At 36.8% G+C, this 22,072-nt stretch overlaps 1 protein-coding gene and 1 pseudogene across 1 annotated transcript in view; one reads left to right on the top strand and one right to left on the bottom strand.

Annotated features, from left to right (window-relative positions):
* The window catches only part of SUPT3H (suppressor of Ty 3 homolog (S. cerevisiae)), a 499,577-nt gene that overhangs the window by 325,679 nt on the left and 151,826 nt on the right, over nucleotides 1-22,072 (bottom strand). The gene's annotated exons all lie outside the window — the stretch shown is intronic.
* Nucleotides 20,388-21,144, top strand: LOC105826655 (annotated as a pseudogene).

Here is a 22,072-nt window from a genome sequence, read left to right as displayed (position 1 = left end):
TATATTATTTTTTTTGGAAACAGAGTCTTACTCTGTCTCCTGGGCTAGAGTGCAGTGCCGTCATCATAGCTCATTGCAACCTCAAACTCCTAGGCTCAAGCAATTTTCCTGCCTCAGCCTCCTGCAGTAGCTGGGACTACAAGCATAAGCCACCAAGTCCGGCTAATATTTCTATTTTTTTGTAGAGATGGTGGTCTTGCTCTTGCTCAGGCTGGTCTCGAACTCCTGGCCTCAAGCAATCCTCCCACCTCAGCCTCCCAGAGTGCTAGGATTACATGCATGAACCAACACGCCTGGCAATTTTTAATTTTGAAACATTTTTTAAAAGGCAGTATTTAAAAATCATTTTCCAAAAATCAATATATTATTTAACATTTCACTTATAATGTATCATCAGAGCATAGATTTATAATGTATGATGAGATCAGTCATTCTCAAAGCTGGCTGCACATGAGAATTATCTATAGATTCGAAAAATATACCAATGCTAGAACCCCAACCCCAAAAGATTCTAAAACATTTGGTTTGGGTACGAACCTAGGCATCAGTATTTTTTAAAACTTTTTAGGTAGTTTTAATGTGCAGCCACAGATGACAATCATTGTTCTAGATCATGATCAGCATTCTGAAAATTAAATATCTAAAATTACAACTTTTGAAAACTATTTAATATAATTATTTACAAATTCAACCCCTAACATAGGCACTTTTTCCCAAACCCTGATCTACAACCTTCAGAAATAGTGTAATGTTTAACTTCATAAATTATGGTGTTCAGAAGGAAGCATTACTGGGCCTGGCTATAAAAATGAATCTTGGAGCTGGGCACAGTGGCTCATGCCTATAATCCTACCACTTTAGGAGGCCAAGGCAGGAGGAATGTTTGAGGCCAGGAGTTGGAGAGCAGCATGAGCAAGAGAAAGACTCCCATCTCTGCAGAAAATTAAAAAATCAGCCAGGCACAGTACCATGTGTCTGTAGTCCCAGCTACTTGGGAGGCTGAGAGAGAAGGATCGTTTGAGCCCAGGAGTTTGAGGTTGCATTAACCTATTATTATGAGGCCACTGCACTCCAGCCTGGACAACGGAGTGAGACCTGCCTGGAAAAAAAAAAAAACAGTGAATCTTAGACCCCTGCAGAAGGAACACTAGTTCACAGCCACATTATAAGTTCTGGATTGACTCCACCTACCTCAGAAGACCTGACCTCTATGCAGGATAATGCTTTTCTAGGTTGACTTTTTTGGAAGTCCACTAAGGGAAGGATGAATTGGGGATAACTTTAATGTGGGGTTAATGCGATATATTTCGTGATTGACAGTCACTTCCTTGTATGGTTATTTATTCTTAGCTGTTACAGTATTGGAATGGTCTCCAGAAATACTCCTATTGCCCACCGTACTGACTTACCTACCTATTTTACATTATGGAGGTATAGAACCAGAGGTCATATCCTGATATGAACACATTCTATAGCACTTGTCACTAGGAATAGTAGCTAATGGGAAACAACAATAAAAAAAGGTACTCCACCACTACCAGTCACCCTAAGGCAGATGGTCTCTGCTAGGTCAGCAGAACTCTCCTACTGGAAAATGTGGCCGCAAGAACAAAGAAACTGGGAGAGAGCAAACGGCTCAAATCCAAGTGGCAAGGAATGCACCTCTCAATTTGATTGAGTGTTCATCACTATTGCTACATTACAAAATCCATATTCAAGCGTGACAAAAAGATCTATGCAGTTATGTTTTAGCCCAGTCCCTATATCCCCACCCTCTCACTCGCTCTGAGGGGCACAATCAAACTGTCCAATTCTCCAGTCATCTTTGCAGATGGTCAAGCCCCCTACCATTCGAAGACATTATGCTTTTCCACTGACCAGATTTTACCAACCTGCACTTGTCAATGCAGCAGGCCCATTTTCCTATGAGATGCATGGCAATACTGAATTCAGTGACATTAATTCCAACTCTCCAGAGGTGAAAGATTATTTAGTCACATTTGAATGTACCTGCTTAGACTACTTCTCATGAATTCACAATTCCAAATTACTTAATCAGCTGCCTAATTGGAGACAGAGGCTCCAAAATCAATTACCCCTACCAGATATCTGAGGTGCAACTCAAAATTGTCATCCCAGGGAAAGGATCTACCGATAAGCAGGTTGCCTTCATTGGATCTGGGGCCATAATTAGCCTCACCCAATATCTAAACACCAAGTTTTCTTCAGAGGTAGGTGTCATGGAGACAAGCTATACCTATGCAGATTTACCCATAACTCACAATTCCTCTGTATAGTTTCTGAACAGAGAATCCATATTTTTAAAAAGATTATAAATTTGTAATTTTTCCATTAAAGTGTTTTAATTCCTTTCTTTGTTTAGCTATTAACAATGAGATCCATAATTAGTTAGCTTCTCCCTATTATTTTTTGTTTGTTGCTTAGTCTTGTTCTTTAATTATTTGTTTGTTTCAGAAATGTAAGAGTGAAATATTAATACAGTTAGTTATGTCGGAAATTTTTCAAAAACGGTTATGAGTCTGAGCTTTTTACTTGAAAGTAAAACCTGGAAGCCACAATTAAAACACACCCAAACTCACATACAACCACACACAAGTAACACAACATGGTTCACAATCTCCCAAATTAATCATGTGTTATAAATGATTAACAAAATAAAGGTGGGTCCAAATAATTAATTTATGGTATAGTCATCAGAGAAATGAAATAGAATTTTAAAATACCATTTGAAAGTTTGTACCATAAGAACTATTATGAAGCATGGCACATGGTCATTAATGAGGATACCAATATGTTTCTCTTAAACAGCCATTTGGCTGGCTGTGACTCACATTTACGTTGTCAATTAAAATACAAATTCACTATAATATTGTTTATTTTGAAAAATTGTTAACATGAGATGGGTCTTCAAACAAGGCAGTTAAAGTTTCTGGAATGTCGAAAGGGACTTTACAAAAAGATCTACAGCAAGTATTTAGAGCAGTAGCACAAAAGTAGGGCTTCAGAGTAAAAGAGAAAACGTTTTAAATGCATGACCAAATGTTTTCTTGAAAATTAGTCTAAAATTAGATGACCAGAAATATAAGTAGTATGGCTAAAGTCTAGAGATGTAAAGATTTTCCATAAAAATGAATAAGCACAACACACATAGATTCTGCAAGCATAGCAAAACCTGAAACTAAAAATATTGTTTTAGCTGGTAAAAGCATTTTTAAATGTAAGTGAATTATGGTGAGTTTTTTAACTGCCTGAAATGCATACTGAATTGAAACAAAAAAATAATCCGTAAAATTTCTATGTCTAAATGGGAAAAGTAGAATAAAAAATTAAAGAAAGTATAAAGCAAAAAAATTAATGTACATAGTAAACTACTCATAGAAGCAAAGAAAGTATAATTTGTAGAAGATATAACAACTTGTTATATAAGGAAAAACCCATATACCCAATGGTTCTAGTCTAGGTCTTCTAAGAAGCTCCTCCTATAAAAGCCTTTAACCAGTCCACAAATTTTCCTGTTGCTGAAAAAGGGTAATGTTTACCTGATGAATTACAGAGTCCAGAAGGAAGCATTACCTGGACCTGGTTATAAAAGTGACTCTTGGGCCCCAAAACAATAGTTCGCAGCCACATTATAAACTTTGGTTTGCCTGTCCCACTCTCAACTTGTCTCTCTTTTGTTAAATGAAGAAAATAGAATCTACCAGGATGTGTTGTTTTCAGTATTTAAAGTTATAGTCTATATGAGATGTGTGAGTGTGTGTGTATGTGTGTGTGCACGTATTTTCCCTAGGAGCAATAGTTCAGTATTCACTAATTCAGCGTTCGTGGCAACTTTATAGAACCTAACTATCAGGAATTACAATAGTTTTTAATTTTTTTAAAATCTAATGTTCAGAGATGGATCGCCAATGTTTTAAGGTGGGTTTTTCTGCTTTTGTTTTTTTGCTTGCACTAAGACTCAATACTTCTCAAACTTTCCCCAAAAGCTCCCCTAATGTCAGAAGAGGAACGTGTATACCTGATAGTCTGAAAAGTGTGCCAAACTTCTCAGTTGCCATAAATAGATATTTCTTTGTGAACATATTTTATCATAAAAATTCTTTCCAGCATTTTTTTATATTTTAAAAATTATACAAATTTTTTAGAAGTTCTGCTTCTGCTTTAGGATGTAGAAAGCCACAAAATGTTGCTTCAACTTTAACAATGAGAGAAATCCAGATAATCTACAAAGCCTTAACTTTTCTAGAGCCTATCAGAGCACTGAACTTATAAGACAAATTCCAAAGAGTAAACAAATTCCAAAAAGTAACAAAAACCTCTGAGGAGCGACTGGATGCACAAACTGTTTCACCATCGATAGAGCAAGGGAGAAAGAGGTGACCACGATAAAAGTGGGTACGAAGAAAACAGCTAAACTTTTAACTAATTTTAAAGGGTAATAAGCACGGGCCTTGCTGGCACATACACAAAACCCCATCCACTTCCCCAGACCATTCTCTAGTGGTGATCAAAAGTTTAAGCCATTGGAGAAGAAGCAGAAAAACTTCTAGGGCCCAGACTTTAGCAAAAGTCTACTAAAGCACAAGAAAGACCCCACAGACAGAAAGCAAACTTTGATGCATAGAAGGGTAAGGCAGATATACAGAGAAGGCCACACCCCCAAGGCCCATGTGCACAGTGCGTACCTCTGACTAAAGACAGAAAAGAAGAATTAAGGAACTTTCAACCTGTGCCCACGACAAGCCTCACATCCAGTAACAAGGTACAGCAGTTTACTGCTGAGGGAAGAGTAAGAGCATAAAGAGAGACTCCCTGTCTGGTGTGCAAGCACGCAGGGACTGCTGAACACAGAAAAACCACCAGCACCACAGAGCCCATGCTAAGCACGAGGTAACATCATTTTCCAAAGGAGGAAACTGAAGTATAGTGCTTTAAAGACAAACGTTAGCAACGAGATCCAAAACGGCTCAACTACTGACTGACCCAACCACTCACGCTTAACAGAAGAGGAGGTGAGCCTACTGCCAAGAGTCAATACTATTTAGCACAATCTATACTATTCCTTTACAAGCAATCCCCAGCATTCAATAAAAAATTATGAAATACACACAAAAAAGTAAAATACAACCCACTGTCAAAAATACAGTAATCAACAAATCCAGTATGAGAGATGATCCAAATGTTGGAAATATATATAAGAACCTTAAAATAACTAGTATAAATATGTTAAAGGTTCTAGTGGAAAAAGGCATAATACACATGCACAAGTGGGGATTATAGCAGAGAAACAGAACATACAAAGAGTCAATTGGAAGTGCTTAGAAATAAAAAAAAATCAAACATCAGAGATGAATCCCTTAGATGGACTTATTAACAGTAAGAACAAATCTAAGGGAAGAATTCATAAACTTGAAGACAGGTGAATAAAAGTGATCCAAACTAAAACACAAAGTGGAGGGGAAAAGACTGACAAAAAGAAAACAGGATCCAAGAGCTGTGAGACAATATTAAATAGTGTAACATACACAAAATTGCAATCCCAGAAGAAGAAATAAGCCATGTATTGGAGGAGTCTATTTGTAAAACACATATTTGATATAAAGGATATGTTTCTAGAATATATAAAGAAATCTTACAACCCAATATGAAGATAAAACAAAAAAAAAAACCCAAATAAAAACTGAACAGAGGACTTGAACAGGCACTTCACCAAAGAAGATATCTGAATGGCTAATACATGGCTAATACAATGGCCAAGTACATGAAAAGATGCTCAACATCATTAGTCATTAAAGAATGCAAATTAAAATCACACTTACATACCATTACACACCCACTAGAATGACTAAAATTTAAAGGACTGACAATAGGAAGCACTGGCAAGAATATGAAGTAACTAGAAATCTCATGTACTACTGATGGGAAAGTAAAGTTGTACACCATTTTGGAGAATACTTTGGCAGTTTTTATACTGTTAAAACATTCACTATATAACCCAGCAATTCCACTCATAGGTATTTACTCAATAAGGTAACCAAATAATTAAACAATAGCCTTAAATCTAAATTGCCAGGAGCATGTTAAGATCTCTGGAAAGATACAACCTTGTAGTATAAGACTGCTCCTGGGTAGGATTCCTCAAACGCGTTAAGTGCTGGCAACCAGAAGTATCTACTTCAGGTACATCAAAGTGTGATGCTCTCTTGGAACTTTACAGCAGGTTCCACTGCTCTCAGTGAACTTGCTAAATGATAATTAAGCATTTATCTTTCCTGTGAAGCTGGAATCATTGACCCCACTTGAAAGATTGGGTAGAATCACATTAAGAAACTTTTTAAAAGTAATTTTTGGTAGTAGGGCTAATGGGGGGAGGGATTTTTTTCTTACCTTCTCTTTGATCATGTTGCTATATTATCTGCTCCGTAATTTTAAAGTTTTGATATTCTACATCTTTTGGTCTCAACACATATTAGTTTAGGAATTGTGACATTCAATGAAAAAATTCTAGGACAGAAGAGACTTTTGTGATTTTGGCTAATTTTTTTTGTTCTCGATAGATTAAGGAAAATTTAGATGATGATGAAAACATTCAGAGAAATATTTACTGAACTTTTGATGAAACATATCAATAGCTTCACTCAGGTTTTTATTCCAACACCAGCAAAGTTAAAGTTCACTTCTCACATCATATGAAAGTGTATCCTGGACCACCGAATTAATGATATTCTTTTGGTTTTAGTTTGCAGTTACGGTATTGTTCACTTGTGTCCCTCAAGGAACTATTGCTTTCTAGGAATTCCACAATTTATGCTAGGATGCAGTTACACGTTGAGTATCCCTTATCCAAAATACTTAGTACCAAAAGTGTTTCGCATTCCAAATTTTTTTTGAATTTTGGAATATTTGCATTATCATGGCCCACAATCTGAAATGCTCCAATGAGCATTTCCAATTGTCATGTTGGCATTCAAAAGGTTCTGAATTTTGGAGTATTTTGGATTGTCAGATTAGAGGTACTCAACCTGTATTTACAGCTGAAATTGTTCACAAATTAACTATCGGTAAGAATTTACTTAGCCCCATGTTTCTCAAACTGGAACAGAGGTATCTCTATCCACAAAGATGATAGAAAATCACAAGATAAAAACAGCACATCTTCAGTTGGCATCAGGTTTTCTTCAAAAGGCATCAGGATTGGCTGGGCGTGGTGACTCATTCCTGTAATCCTTGCACTCTGGGAGGCTAAGGCGGGAGGATCACTCGAGGTCAGGAGTTCGAAACCAGCCTGAGAAAGAGTGAGACCCCGTCTCTACTAAAAATAGAAAGAAATCAGCCAGACAACTAAAAATATATACAAAAAATTAGCCGGGCATGGTGGCACATGCCTGTAGTCCCAACTACTCGGGAGGCTGAGGTAGAAGGATTGCTTGAGCCCAGGAGTTTGAGGTTGCTGTGAGCAAGGCTGATGCCACAGCACTCTAGCCTGGGCAACAGAGACACTGTTATTTACAAAGAAATTTTTAAAGTCAGATTTAATGAGGTATAATTTCCATACAATAAAATTCACCCTTTTTGACTGTATAGTTTGAGTTTTGACGATGAATACAGATGTGTAAATACTACCATGATCAGAATAGAGAACATCTCTGTCACTCCCAAAAGTTTCTTTGTGCCCTTTACAGTCAATCCCTTCTCCCCCATCTTTACCAACCATTGATGTGTCCTCTGTTACTCTAGTTTTGCCTTTTCTAGAATGTCATGATAAAGGAATCATCATATAGTATGTAGTCTTTTATGTCTGCCTTTCTTCACATAGCATAATGTTTCTGAGATACAGAAGCATTATGTTCCACATAATAAGTATTTCAGTCAGCAAAAGACTGCATAAACAACAGCGGTCTCCCAAGATTATGATGGAGTTGAAAAATTCCTGTTACCTAGTGACATCTTAGCCATGTGTTACCACTGCCTACAGTATTCAACATAACGTGCTATACACATTTGAAGCCTAAGAGCAAAAGGCTATACCATATAGCCTAGGTATGCAGTAGGTCAGCAGTCTTCAACCTTTTTGGCACCAGGGATAGGTTTCACGGAACACAATTTTTCCACGAACCTGGGGTGGGAGGTTGCAAGCGACGGGGAATAGCTGTAAATATAGATAAAGTTTCACTTACCCGCCACTCACTTCCTGCTGTGTGGCACAGTTCCTAACAGGCCACAGACCAGTCTGTGGCCCAGGGGTTGGGGACTGTACTAGTAGGCTGTACCATCTAGGTTTGTGTAAGTACATTTTTATGATGTTTGAATAAAGAAACTGCTTAACGACGCATTTCTCAGAAGGTATCCTTTTTTTGTTGTTGGGTTTTTTTTTTTTGGAGATAGGAACTTGCTGTGTCACCTGGGCTAGAGCACAGCGGCATGATCGTAGCTCACTGCAAACTCAAACTCCTAGGCTCAAGCAATTCTCCCGGCTCAGTCTCCTGAGTAGATGGGAAAACAGGAGCACAACACCATGCTCAGCTAATTTTTGAAATTTTTGTAGAGATTTGCCCAGGCTGGTCTCGAACTCTTGGCCTCAAGCAATCCTCCTGCCTCGGGCTGCCAAAGGATTACAGGCATGAACCACCGTACCCGGCCGGTATCCTCATTGTTAAGCAACACATGACTATATATCCATGTTGATGTGTGCATTTGTTGTTTTTTATTGCTGACTAGTATTCCACTGTATATATGTACATAAGTTCATTCACCAGTTGATGGACATTTGAGTAGTTTCCAGTTTTGACTTATTATGAATGAAGCTGTTATAAACACACATTTCTTTAGCCCCTAAGATATCCATGTCTCACTCCCTCAATTTCTTTCTTTACAACTCTCTTCTAACATCACCTATTTCAAAGAGGCCTTCTCTGATGACTCTATCTGAAATGGCACTTTCCATCACTCTATATTCCCCTCATCCTGTTTTATTTTTCTTCAAAAAGCTTAGCATTACCATGATCTACAGTATACATCTTATACGAAAGGCATCTATTTTGTTATGTGCTTTGCCTAGTAGAATGTTGTGTCCATTCTATTTTCTCTAGAGAGCAGAGAGTCCTTACTCTCTAAGGACTTTGTTTTGCTTAAAACAGTGCTTAGTATTAGGGTGGAGTGAGGTGGGGTGGGATGGGAAGAGTGCGGAAGGGTGAGGAAGGAGGGAAAAAAGAAAGAAAGGTCAGAAAGAAGAAAGGAAGGAAATATTCTTATTATCTGACATATTTGATAGGATTCTGCATTGTGTTGCAATTTTAACCACAGGAGTGAGTAGAAAGAGTAGTAAGAGTAAATTCTTTCTGGACTTCACTGAAGAGAGGTTAGAAGTCTTAAAAAAATACAAAAACCTATAAACAATATTCTCCTGCACAGCAGTGGTCCTCAAACTTCAGTATGCATCGGAATTACCTGGAGGACTTATTAAAACACAATTGCTGGGCTCCATTTCCAGAGTTTCTGATTCAGTAAGCCTAGGACAGGGCCCAAAAATTTGAAAACCACTTCTAAAAAGACTCTCTGTAGGAGATTAATGATTTACAGTGGTACACAAAACGTGGTCCACAGACCAGCAGCAACAGGCATCACCTGAGAACTTGTTAGAAATGCAAATTATTGTGTCAGTAAATGAATAAGACCTAAAGTGAAATCTGGCTCCACTGTTGCTTTTTAATTATTTATAATCACTGAGCCTAGATTTCTGATTCCATGAGGCTCAGGTAAAACTGGACCAGAGTATGATTCTGGGTGTTTCCAGGTAGAGTGAACACTGTGAGTAAAGAGAGGTGAGCATACACGCACCTGGCATAGTATGGGAAAGGAAAGGCTTCTGGGACAAGTACTAAGAGAAGGGAAAGCTTAGCTTAAGCTTTGAAGGGCCTTCAATGCCACATAATGGAATTTGGGCTGTAACATCTCTGCATTCAACTTTTTTGAGTGTGACTCATAATAAGAAATATATATTATATCATGACTTGATACTCACATGTGTTACATATCTAGATGGATACATCAATAGATACAGAGATGTACATATAAAATGAAACACTTTCATAAAAATATCCTCACTACAGATGTCAACTGATACTTCCTATTCTATTACAGTTCTTTTCTTTTTTTTTTTAAACATAAACCAAATGGCATTTATTTGTATTATACTCAATTCCACCAGCCTCTAGCATGCATGTAACCTTAAAAAGCATGGAAAACTATGGTACTTATGAGTTCTGAAATAACTAGCAGGCAAAATAAATATTTCTTAAGTATTAACTCTGTACAAGCACCAATCTGTAAATTTGTATTACGACACTCTAATCCTTGACTTTTAAGGAAAAACATACCCCTTTAAGAAAAAATTCAAGAAATGAAAACTGGGTTCTTAACTTTAGATAAGTGGATTTTTCTGGTAACAGAATAATATAGTTAAATTTTAAGATGTCACTAGGTCTATTTGCCCTTCATTTTGATTAATGTGTTCTAACACTCCAGAATTAAAGAGTCAAACACCTCCAGTAAATCTCATCTGTAAGGAACCTCTATTGAATATCCATTACAGAAGTTAGGAGTGTTGGGTAAATAGACACAGGTATTGCTACAACTAAATTTCCTTCCAAATTAGTAGACAACACGAGGGATACATGGATTATTTTTATACTTTACAAAACACATACCCTTTTAACATCACTCATTAATAACACTCATTCATCTGAGTCCCACACTCACACTTATCCCAGGTTGGTCTTTTCATTTTCTTTATCAAGAGCAGGGGCAATTCAAAATTATCTTACCAGGACTACCTATTACCACCATCACTACAGGAATCTTCCAGTCATTCAAGAGCCAGACAATCAATTTTGAGGCTAGCCGTCTGCAATTTGTCCTTGTGGTTTCTTAAACTGTGTACAGAATACAACACATTATCAAAAGTTGATGGACTGGCCAGGTGTGCAGTGGCTCACACTTGTAATCCTAGCATCTGGGAGGCCTAGGCAGGAGAACTGCTTGAGCTCAGGAGTTTGAGATCAACCTGAGCAAGAGTGAGATGCCATCTCTAATAAAAATGGGAACCAGCCAATGGTTGTGGCACACGCTTGTAGTCCCAGCTACTCGGGAGGCTGAGGCTAGAGGATCGCTTGAGCCCAGGAGTCTGAGGTTGCTGTGAGCTAGGCTGACGGCACTGCACCCTACCCAGGGCGAGAGCGACACTCTGTCTCAAAAAAGTTGATGGACAAAAAACCAGTTCAACAAAGGGGCTGAATCATTTAATAAAGCAGAAAGAAAAAGAACTCCAGGTGAAAAAAGTCAGGTCTGAAAATAGATGTGTAGGGTGGTTTCTAAGGAAGCAAACAAGATTTGCCCTGCAAATTATTCCTAAAAAATTCCGGGCGCAGACCTCATTTAATTCTAATAACCTGGCAAAGTAGATTTATCTCTTATGACCAGTAAGGAAACACATTGCTCACATCCTTCTCTGGTCATCTCAGATACGGCTCACAAATAAGTTTCAGGAGTTTCTTTCAGCCGACTTCCAGTTATGTTATGCATATTTTTACTAGAGTCTTTCTAAAGACACCCAGTAGACATGCATTGCCTGAGCACCTTAATCTTTGACAAATAGGTTGCTACAGACTAGATTCACATCCCAGGTTTACCTCTACCTAACTCACGTTATGAGGTTAGGCGAGTATTTATATTGCCGATTGAGCTTAAATTCCTCAACTACGAAATGGAAATTAAAATAACCATCTCACAAGTTATGAGGATTGTTCAAGGTGCCAAATAAGCACTACACAGAGGCTGAAATGAGTAATTGACAAAAGGCATATATAGCACTTAGCCCAGTATCAGGGACAAAATGCACACTCAAATGGCAGCTAATATCCTGACTACTATTCAAATGAATCTGAACAGAGTTGGGCAAGTAAGAGCAACCCAGCATCCCACGCTCCATCCTCACACATCCAACAAAAATATAGACAATGAGTGGGTTTCCCTGCATCCCTAGCACCAGCGCACCCTCCTCTTCCCAGGGGTTCACCCTCAGTAACCCGACCCCTTCCTAATACCAATCGGCCCTATCCTCACCAGCCTCCCCACCACCAGGCAGCCAAACGTGAAGGCAGCAGCTCCATTCAGCCGGCAAGAATCTGAAGCCTGCAACTAGGAGTCCTGGGGCTACTGGCCTAGTCGAGCCCAAGAACCTTCTAGAACTTGCAGGAGAATGTCTGCTCCTTCACTACGTACCGACTGGGCCAGCAGCAGGAATGCCTTCTGCCCCTACAGTTCTTTTTCTTAAACACAGGTCCCCATCCACAAAATTAATTTCACTATCCACCAATGTGTTACTTTCACAGTTTGAAAAACACAGCTGTAGGCAATAGGAAAGTCACTCAAGGGATTCAGGCGTGAAAATGACATAAAGAGACAATTTTTTTTTCAAATCACTCAGGAAGTTGCTAGAGACTGATTAGAGAAATGGAAAACTAGACACAAGATACTGCTAATCTGGTGCTGAAGAGACACAACTGGACTTGTTAACTTCAGTATCACTGCTGAACTTTGAATGATTGGGTTTAGCGGAGTGATGTATGGAAGTATGATTGTAATGGAACAGAGAACTAAAAAGGGTGTCAAAAAGGAGTCTACAACTAGAGTCTGTATATTTTCCTTTATAATTATAAAAATATTCACATAATTTTACAGCCCAACTCATGCATTTACAGATGAGAGAAAAGCTTAAATTAGTGATATAATTTCATCTCACATTAAGTCCATGACTCTTTTTTTTAGTAAGAAATGTATTCTTATTTTCAGAAGCAACAACTGTGCTGTTACACATAAAGCAAACAAAAACAATTATTCTGGGAAAATAAGAATCATTCCAAATTATAAAAATTATTCTAAATGATACAGAAATTTTGTGGAAAATTAAATTTATACCTAAAATTATAAAAAGTCTCCCTGAAGATTGACTTTTATTGAATAAATATTATTGAGCATTGGCCACAAATCAAGTATGTGTAGCACTAGATGCTACATTATTCCAAATCAGAATTACTTATTCAGCCAGGTGTGGTGGTTTAAGCCTGTAATCCCAGCACTTTGGGAGGCCAAGGCGGGAGGATCGCCTGAGGCCAGGAGTTCAAGACCAAGCCTAGGCAACATAGCAAGTTCCCGTCTCTACAGAAAATTTTTTAAATTAGTCAGGCGTGGTGGCATGCGCCTATAGTCCTAGCTACTTGGGAGGCTGAGGCACGAGGATCACTTGAGGCCAGAAATTCAAGGTTGCAGTGAACTAAGATGATGCCACTGCACTCCAGCCTAGGCAAAAGAGCGAGACCTCGCCTCCTAAAAAACAACGAAAAAGAATTACTTATTCATTTAACGAACATTTATTGAGTGCTTATTATAAGAAAAGAACTATTCAAAAATTGCTCAAAGATTAAAAAAAATTTTTTTAATATGTTCAAGTCCCTGTCTTAAAGTTGCTTACAATTTAATATTAGAGCTCAGTTTTTTAAAAGCATTTCATATGACCACAATCTATAGCATAAAGTAAGTGATCCTAGACAATAAAATGTCACTAGTCTGAAATACACGAAAAAAGAAAAAGGTTTTCTATTATTAGTATAAATATCCAAATTAGGAGGTGACTTTGATAAAATGGAAAAACCACGGGACTTGAGGCAGGAGAACAGGATCTGATCTAAGCTCTACCAACAGCAATCTTGGGCAAATCAATTCACGTTTCAGGGCCTCACTTTACTCCCATGAAACAGTAGGACGTTGGGCTTAAATAGTTCTTCACCACGGATGTCCATCAGAATCATCTCCTCAGAAGCTTTATAAAAATATGCCATGCACAGGAGCCACCTCAAAATTATCCAATCAAATTATGTGGAGAAATTTGTGGAAAAGCTCTCAGATTATTCTGCAATGGCTCTTTGATGAGTAATCTCAGTGGACTCTCTAAGGTTCTTTGTTACTCTAACAGTATCATTCTGTGAAATGTAGTTTTATTATTTTCTAGCCAGAAAAACAACATATTTAAAAACTCTAAATAAGATTCATCCTATTATTTCAAGGACTGTAATCAAAATGTATGAAAAGTAATAAAAATCAGTTAGAAAGATAAACTGCTGGCAATGTAATTTATTTTTAACTTACAAAGTTAACTTTTAAAGCAGTATATAAAGAAGATGCTAAGTAAAATTATTTACTTTTGAGTCTGGTAGCTCAAAATAGATCCACAGGGCACAGCCTCAGGAGGTGGGGGAACAGTAGCACATGAAATAAAACCCCTGGAGCTTGCTTTGCTATTTCCCATGCCTACCTTTTAACACAGAAAGTTAATAGTTACCTCACTCTGATTTAGGAATGGCTATGATTCAGAAAACAATTCTTGCTAGACTTCTAGGTAAGAAATTTACCTTTAAAAAGGGCATACTTGCAATATTTGTATTAGCTACAAAGATGTTATTGTTCCCAGAGTTGATCAAAATAGAAGAAAAAATCATTTTTGAATAATTCTATAGGTGTCCTATACTGGGTACAAATATGAGCCTTATTGAATTAATGGCGATTAAGGACTTTAAGTAGTATTTTGTGTTTCCTTAAATGTTTTCTGTTTAGAACAAAACATAACACGTGAAATTTCCTCAGTCTTCAAATTCAGAGCACTTCCCCTTACTCTTTTCTACAGAAAAACTTCTCTGCCCTCTCCAGCCAAATGAAATGTTTATGTTTGTTGACTGTTGACTACAGTCACAAATCCCCTGCAGCTGAAATTAAGTTCTGTGAAATTCTGTTTAAGGGAACTAAAGTATATCTGTGTCATTTATCATAATCTTTAAAAGATGTATTGGCACATCATCCCTGAAGTAAAAAATGACTACAAGGAAAACTGATGTTTTAGTTAGTTTTCTTGTTTTTATTTTTCTTTAAAATTCTGCATCTGGTATTCTCACATGGTTATGTATTCAGAATGTGAATATGATAATTTGCTTTTATTTAACTTACATCCTACAGTGACTTTCATTTTTATAGGGCCCAACATTTCCCCAGAGCCCCCATATTTGTTATTTCTAACCATTAACGTAAGAATGCTGGCATAACTTCCCTCTGTTCATTTTCCTTTCCAAAATGCAATGGAATATCATATAAAATAACTCTCAAATTTCATGAGTCCAATATCCATAAAGATTAATTTTAAAATCAAGACACTTCCTTGGGGAATGCAGAAAAGAACAGAATAGAGAGTCTAACATTTTGGCAGTGTAATTTAATAGGTATTATGATACGGGCGAGTCAATTAAGCTCTCTGGGATGATAGCGCCCCTTCATCATATTGGTGGTAGGATCAAAAGGACATCCTCTACACACAAGGCTCTATAAATAGTAGAGTATTATATGCATGTTAGCTACTGGTGTTTTTTAACTTCAGTAACTATCCAAATTTCTGAAAAGTACTCTTTTTTTGTATCATATTAGTTTTAGGCATAAGCTTTAAGATGATGAAAACAGCAACAAGTTTTAATTAATCTCATGGCTCTAATTTATGAGAAAAGCACAGAAAGTCAAAGAAAAAAGGCAACTTCTCATATTATTTTCTAAAACTAATACATTATTTAATGTTATAAACTGTGTATGAATTTACATCTTCAGATTTGCTGTTTCTGTATTTTACAACACAAACAAGACAAAAATACACTTAAGAAATATTTGCTAGAAATAAAGGCAATACCAACATTGAATAAATATAAACAAATATAGTAAGCACACCTACACAGAAATCAGCACATGCTATTTTTAATCAAAACCCAAACCACCATGGCATTTTTATGGCTTATAACTGAAGAGGACCTTTCAAACCAGTGCCCCCTACTTGAACAGTGAGTCACTTCAAGATTGATAAAAGATCATGATCTAATGCAATACCAACAGCTAGCTGTCATAAAATGTAGACGACTCTTTGAAATCATTCCCTCCTGGTAAGGCCTTCACAAAAATTCCACTTGCTTTAAAAAGAAAATGATGGGATTCCAATGGAATATGGTCATTTATATTTATTTTATTTTTATTATTTATAAAATATTATCCTTACATTACCCGATATATATGTGTAACAATCCTGATTATCTCAGAGTTTAAACTCCTTGAAGCCAGGGATCACAACTTTCTTATGACTAAATATGGAGCCAATATATCTCAAAAAAGAAAAACAAGTCTTAAAATAAATACCTCAATACATAAAAAAAAAAAAATTTAGTAATTGAGCCATTGTGCTGGAAATCCTTCAACAGATAAAAGAAGCAATCTAAAATTATCAATGAAATGAAAAATTTCCTTATCAAAAACTCTTCAGTCCCAAGATGTGATGAAATAAAGATATACACAAAGCATACAGATTTCCAAGTACTGGAGAAGGTACACAAAAACAACCAAATGCTAAACATCCTGATACCACACACTGAAGAACTCTATGGATAAATTCTTTGTGGATTTCTTAGAAGAACACTGTTTAATATCTATTTACCAAAATAAGAATGATCTTAATTCTTATTTTTTCACACATTTAAATTTATGGTTACTAATGAAAATATTATTATAAGTCTCATATAAACTTAAATAGAACATTTCCCAACTATTTTAAGCATAACTTTAGCACCAAAGTAACATGTATTTAATACTAACCATTATATTTTTACAATTACAAATACAGTTTAGTTAAGGCTCATTTATTAATAAAAGCAGCTAACATAGTACTGAATACATGTCGGGCACTATGTTAAGAGTTTTATAAGCATAATCTCATTTAATCTACAAAACAGTAGTGTTTTACAGAGATTATCTGTTTTATCCATGGCCACGTAACTGTAGAAGCAGGATTTAAATCAAATCAGGTCTACTGAATTCCAGAGCTGATCACATTGTTACCTAACAAAAGAAGCTGTTTTTCATTAAATGTCATTATCACTAACATCTCTCACCCACAGTACATACAGAAGTTTGATTCTTTTTAATGGTATCTAAACCAATAACTGTAAAGCATACTTTCTCAATTGGGGCATGGAATCTTGGTGAATTGGGGAGAACTCTATCACCATAGAGCAAGAAAGGGCTACATACATACTTCAAAAGTCTAAGAGATAGAGGCCTGAAAGACATTAACCCTCCCTTAGTGATGCCAATAGCAAAATTTAGTTTAACTGTCCTTTTTCTTGGAAAGACCTGTACACCCAAAAGTATTTCTATCACAGCACTGGTCACTTTGCATTGTCACTATCTACTTTATTGTTCTACTCACCCCATCACCCTCTGCCTTTTTGACTTTGTGCCTCCAGTGCCCACACAGTTACTAAAAACTAGCACATTTGTTTATGGACCCCAGTGGTTAGACTGGGGATCTTACCCAGTAATTCTTATGTTCAAAGATAAAGAAAATCTACTTGATGCTGACTTTTCATTCTAGGTCACTTCAGCAGCTAGGCTTCAACAGCAAAAAGTGAAGAAATCTAAAGAAGAGTTTTGATGGGCAGCCCTTCCTGGCTGAATTACTGAACGGTGGTTGAGAATCTACAGTTTTAATCTGGGTTCTGACATGAACTTTCTAAGTGATCGTGTGCAAGACAACCATTGCTCTAATCTTTACGTTTGTTGACATAATTATGAAGACATATTACATTATAGTTGCAAAGTAAGAGTCTAATTAATACATGGTAAGTTTTGCTGTTCTCTAAATAAATAAGAAATGAACATTTTACGTCTCTGAAGTTTGGTTCCTTTCTTATAAATGTAAGAGTATTTAAATACATTATCATCAAAGATTCTGAACCCTTACTTGCTAATCTATAATCTATGCTCCAAATCTAAGAAGATATAGGCCATCAGGTAGTTTAAGAACCACTGAGTAAAAAGTAAGGTGAATAAGAGAAAAACTAGGCAAACATGAACATTAACAATCATAATTATGCACAATGCTAACTGCTTTCACTTTTATGAGATAATAAAAAAACAGTACCTTTGCAAAATACTCTAAAAGAAGAACATATGTATGCTTTGTAGTAAATGTTCTACTTAAACATTTATAAAAATAGTTTTTATATTACATTTCATTTTCCTGATGTTCTGAAAATGAATTATAGTCTTCAAATGTTTTGATGAACTAACTTAAAATAAATATATATATGTAGCTATTTTATGAGACTGAATTAGGTATAGGAAAAAAGTAAAATGATTAGTCGTTCTTTGACATGCTTCTGCATCTGAAATCTCTTTATCAATTTCTCTTCACACATGATTCATCTAAAATGTCACTTCCTTGTCCACATTTTTTATGGATATTAGACATTTATTTACATAGAACTTCCTATTATATCACTTAGCACCTGATAAAAGCTGTTTATTTTGCATGTATATATACTGTATGTGTTTGTGTATGTGTGTGTGCATGTATAATCTTTTACTGCTAGACTGTGCTCCTGAATGGCAGAAGTGCTTGTCCTTTACTAACCTTATTATCTCTAGCACTCAGCACTCATGAGTTCACTGAATAAACTAACAGATATTTGAAGGCATCCTACAAGAGTACCACTGCGCTGAGGTACACTCGAGTAACATAAGAAATAGTAATTTGGGGACAACTTATTTATTACAGAACCCAAACTTTTATGCAACCATATTCAAAATTTTTATAAATTATTTAAAAAATAAGCAAGCTTACATTGAGAAACAAATAATTATATAATTCAAAGCTCTGTTTACAGATATGAGTTAGTCTTGTGTGATAATATCAAGCTTATTGCTAAACTAGTAGATTTCTGAAAATTTCTCTGAGTCTTTGGGAATAAAGTATCACAAATTTGTTCCTAATGGATATTTCCAATATAACTGAATTTATTTTGTAACTCATAAGTAATAATTCGATCAGATTATTCAACTTGATCCAAGATTGCTTGTTAAAGCTATACATTGTCATAAAACTGCTTTTGGGCTCGGCATAGTGGCTTACACCTGTAATCCTAGCGCTTCGAAACGCAGAGGTAGAAGGATGGCTTAAGCGTAGGAGTTCAAGATGAGTCTGAGCAACATAGCCAGATCCTATCTCTACAAAAAAATAGAAAAATTAGCCAGGTGTGGTGGCATACACCTGTAGTCCTAGCTACTCGAGAGGCTAAGGTGGGAGGATCTCTTGATCCCAGGAGTTTGAGGCTGCAGTGAGCTATGATGACGCTGCTGCACTCCAGCTCAGACAACAGAGAGAGATCCTTTTTCAAAACAAACAAAACAAAAAAAACTGCTTTTGAAAGTGAGTAAGTAAATTTATGCTTATCAAAGAAATGCCAGTTGTATTCTCAAAGGCGTAGTGGTTGCTAAGAATAAGCCCACCCTTTTTTTCTGAACCTAATAACAGGTATCCTTCTTTTTCTTCAACTTTTTAATTATACTGTACCTTAATAAATTTTTATGCACCAAAAGTGCTGCAGCTGACGCCTTCAAAAGGTATTCATAATAAAAGGAGCTGATGCCTGTAGCAAATGTTCCAATATTCAGTGTTGAATCTCCCAGAGAAGCCACTGCTGCCAATCCTGTCCCATAGAGTTTACAGAGAAATAGCTCATTTGTTTGCGCTTTTTTAAAAAATATAGACTTTGTTTTTTAGAGCAGTTTTAGGTTCACTGCAAAAGGTGGCAATTTTTATGTGGCAATTCCTATATGGTAGTTGATCTAGGAAAATTTAAAATGAAGTCTCTTACATAAAATAGGGTTCATGGATTTCTTTTTCAAATGACCTATCTTTGCTTTGAACATAAAAAATCATAGGTATGAAACACAATGAGAAACAATTTCACACCTACTAGAATGTCTATTTAAAAAAACAAACAAAAACTAATGAAAAATAACAAGTGTTGGCCTGACAAAGAGAAACTGGAGTCTTTGTACATTGCTGGTGGGAATACAAAATAGACCAGTCACTATGGAAAACAGTTGGGCAGTTTCTCAAAAGTCAAACATATAATTACCATACAATCCAGCAATTCCACTCCTAGCTATATGCCCAAAGAAAGGAAAACAGACTTAAACAGGTATTTGTATGTCAACGTTCACTGTGGCATTATTCACAATAACCAAAAGGTGGAAACAACCTAAATGTCCATGAAAAGATGAACAGGAGTGTGGCAGTGGGTGCTGTCAAGGCCACCCCCACCTGAGGCCTGGAGACAAAATGCTTCCTGGTGTCCAGGAATGAGCAATGGGGCAGGCTGCTGTCTCTGGCCCACAGAGTCACCTTGGCCACTGTGCACTGCGGCCATGGGTGTTGCAGGATCAGGATGTTCTATGCTGTGAGGAAGGGCCGCAAGACCTGGAATGAGGGCAGAGTGCAGGTGGATCGGTTTCCTGAGGCAATATTTAAGAAGTTTGCCACAGAAGATGAGCCTTTGTCAGGGACTCTAAAAGCTCAGATAGTTAAGAAGGGCAGAAAAATTAACACGTATAAAAATCATAAATCAAAGCCAGCAAGCAACTCCGTAAGCCACTGGATGAAGACGAAGATGAAGAAAGCTCAGAGCCACGTACAAAGCTTGTAAAACAAGACACAGAATCAACATTTTCAGTTAGCAAGGACACATTTTCTTATATGGGCAAGTTTGTCATCATCTACACTGACAGCTGCTGCTCCAGTAACAGGCAGAGGAGGGCACAGCAGGCATTGCATTCTGGGGGGCAGGTCATCCTTTAAATGCAGCCATTAGACTTACTGGGTGACAGACAAACCAAAGAGCAGAAATTCATGAAGCCTGCAAAGTCACTGAACAAGCAAAAGCTCAAAACATCAATAAATTGGTTCTATATTAGAGATGGTATGCTTACTATAAATGGTATAACTAACTGGGTTCAAGGCTGCAAGAACAGGTGAAGAACAAGTATGGGGAAAGAGGCAATCAACAAAGAGGGCTTTGTGGTGCTGGAGAAATTCACCCAAGGCACAGAGATTCAATGGACACATGATCCTGGTCACTCGGGATTTACAGGCAACGAAGCAGTGGTAGATTAGCAAGAAAAGGAGCTAAGCAATCTGAAGATTGAGCAAAGTGACTTTAGTACTTGAGGAAACTTGAACTAGTGGCTGTTTTGCTACTTTTATTTACGGACATGGAAGATAAGACTGCAGGCTGGACCACTGCAGCCGATGGGCAGATCCGGCTTTCACACCAAATCAGGTAGGCACAGTAGCTTTCTGTCATAAGAAGTGGTTAAATGCATAAAAAATTGAACGTCTTTGAGGAAAAAAAAAGATGAATGGATAAACGAATGTGGTATATTCCTACAATGGGATATTATCTAGCCATGTAAAGAATGAAATAGTGGTATATTGCTACAACATGGATGAACCTTGAAAACATATGCTAAGTACAATAAGCCAGACACAAAAGGACAAATACTGTATGGTTCCACTTATATAAAATACCTAGAATCGGCAAATTGATAGAGACACTGTGGCCCCATGTACAGAATTTCTGTGAGATATGATGAAAATGCCTTGGAAAATATTAATAGCAACAAAATGAAATGAGCTATCAAGCCACAAAGACATAGAGAAACCTTAAATGTACATTGCTAAGTGAAAGAAGCCAACCTGGAAAAGGTACACACTGTATGATTACGACTACATGACATTCTGAAAAAGACAAAACTATGAAGACAGTAAAAAGATTAGCGGTTGTTAAGGGTTGCTAGGGTGTGCGGAAGAAAAAGAAGGAAGGATAAATAGGAAGAGCACAGGGGACTTTTAGGACTCTGAAATCATTTTGCATGACACTATTACGGTAGATACATGTCTCATTATACATCTTTCAGAACCTAAAGATATATTTGGCTTATCAGTTTTAACAAATGTACCACACTAATGTAAGATGTTAATACTAGGGGAAAAGAAGTCGGGGGAGGGAAATAGTACATGGGAACATTCTATACTTTCTTTTGATTTTTCTGTAAACCTAAAACTTACCAAATA

The sequence above is a fragment of the Propithecus coquereli genome, unplaced genomic scaffold (genome assembly GCF_000956105.1).
Source record: "Propithecus coquereli isolate 6110/MARCELLA unplaced genomic scaffold, Pcoq_1.0 Scaffold90, whole genome shotgun sequence".
NCBI classification, from domain to species: Eukaryota; Metazoa; Chordata; class Mammalia; order Primates; family Indriidae; genus Propithecus; species Propithecus coquereli.
The sequence above is the reverse complement of the archived record's forward strand: the minus strand, read 5'-3'. Positions and strand labels throughout refer to the sequence as shown.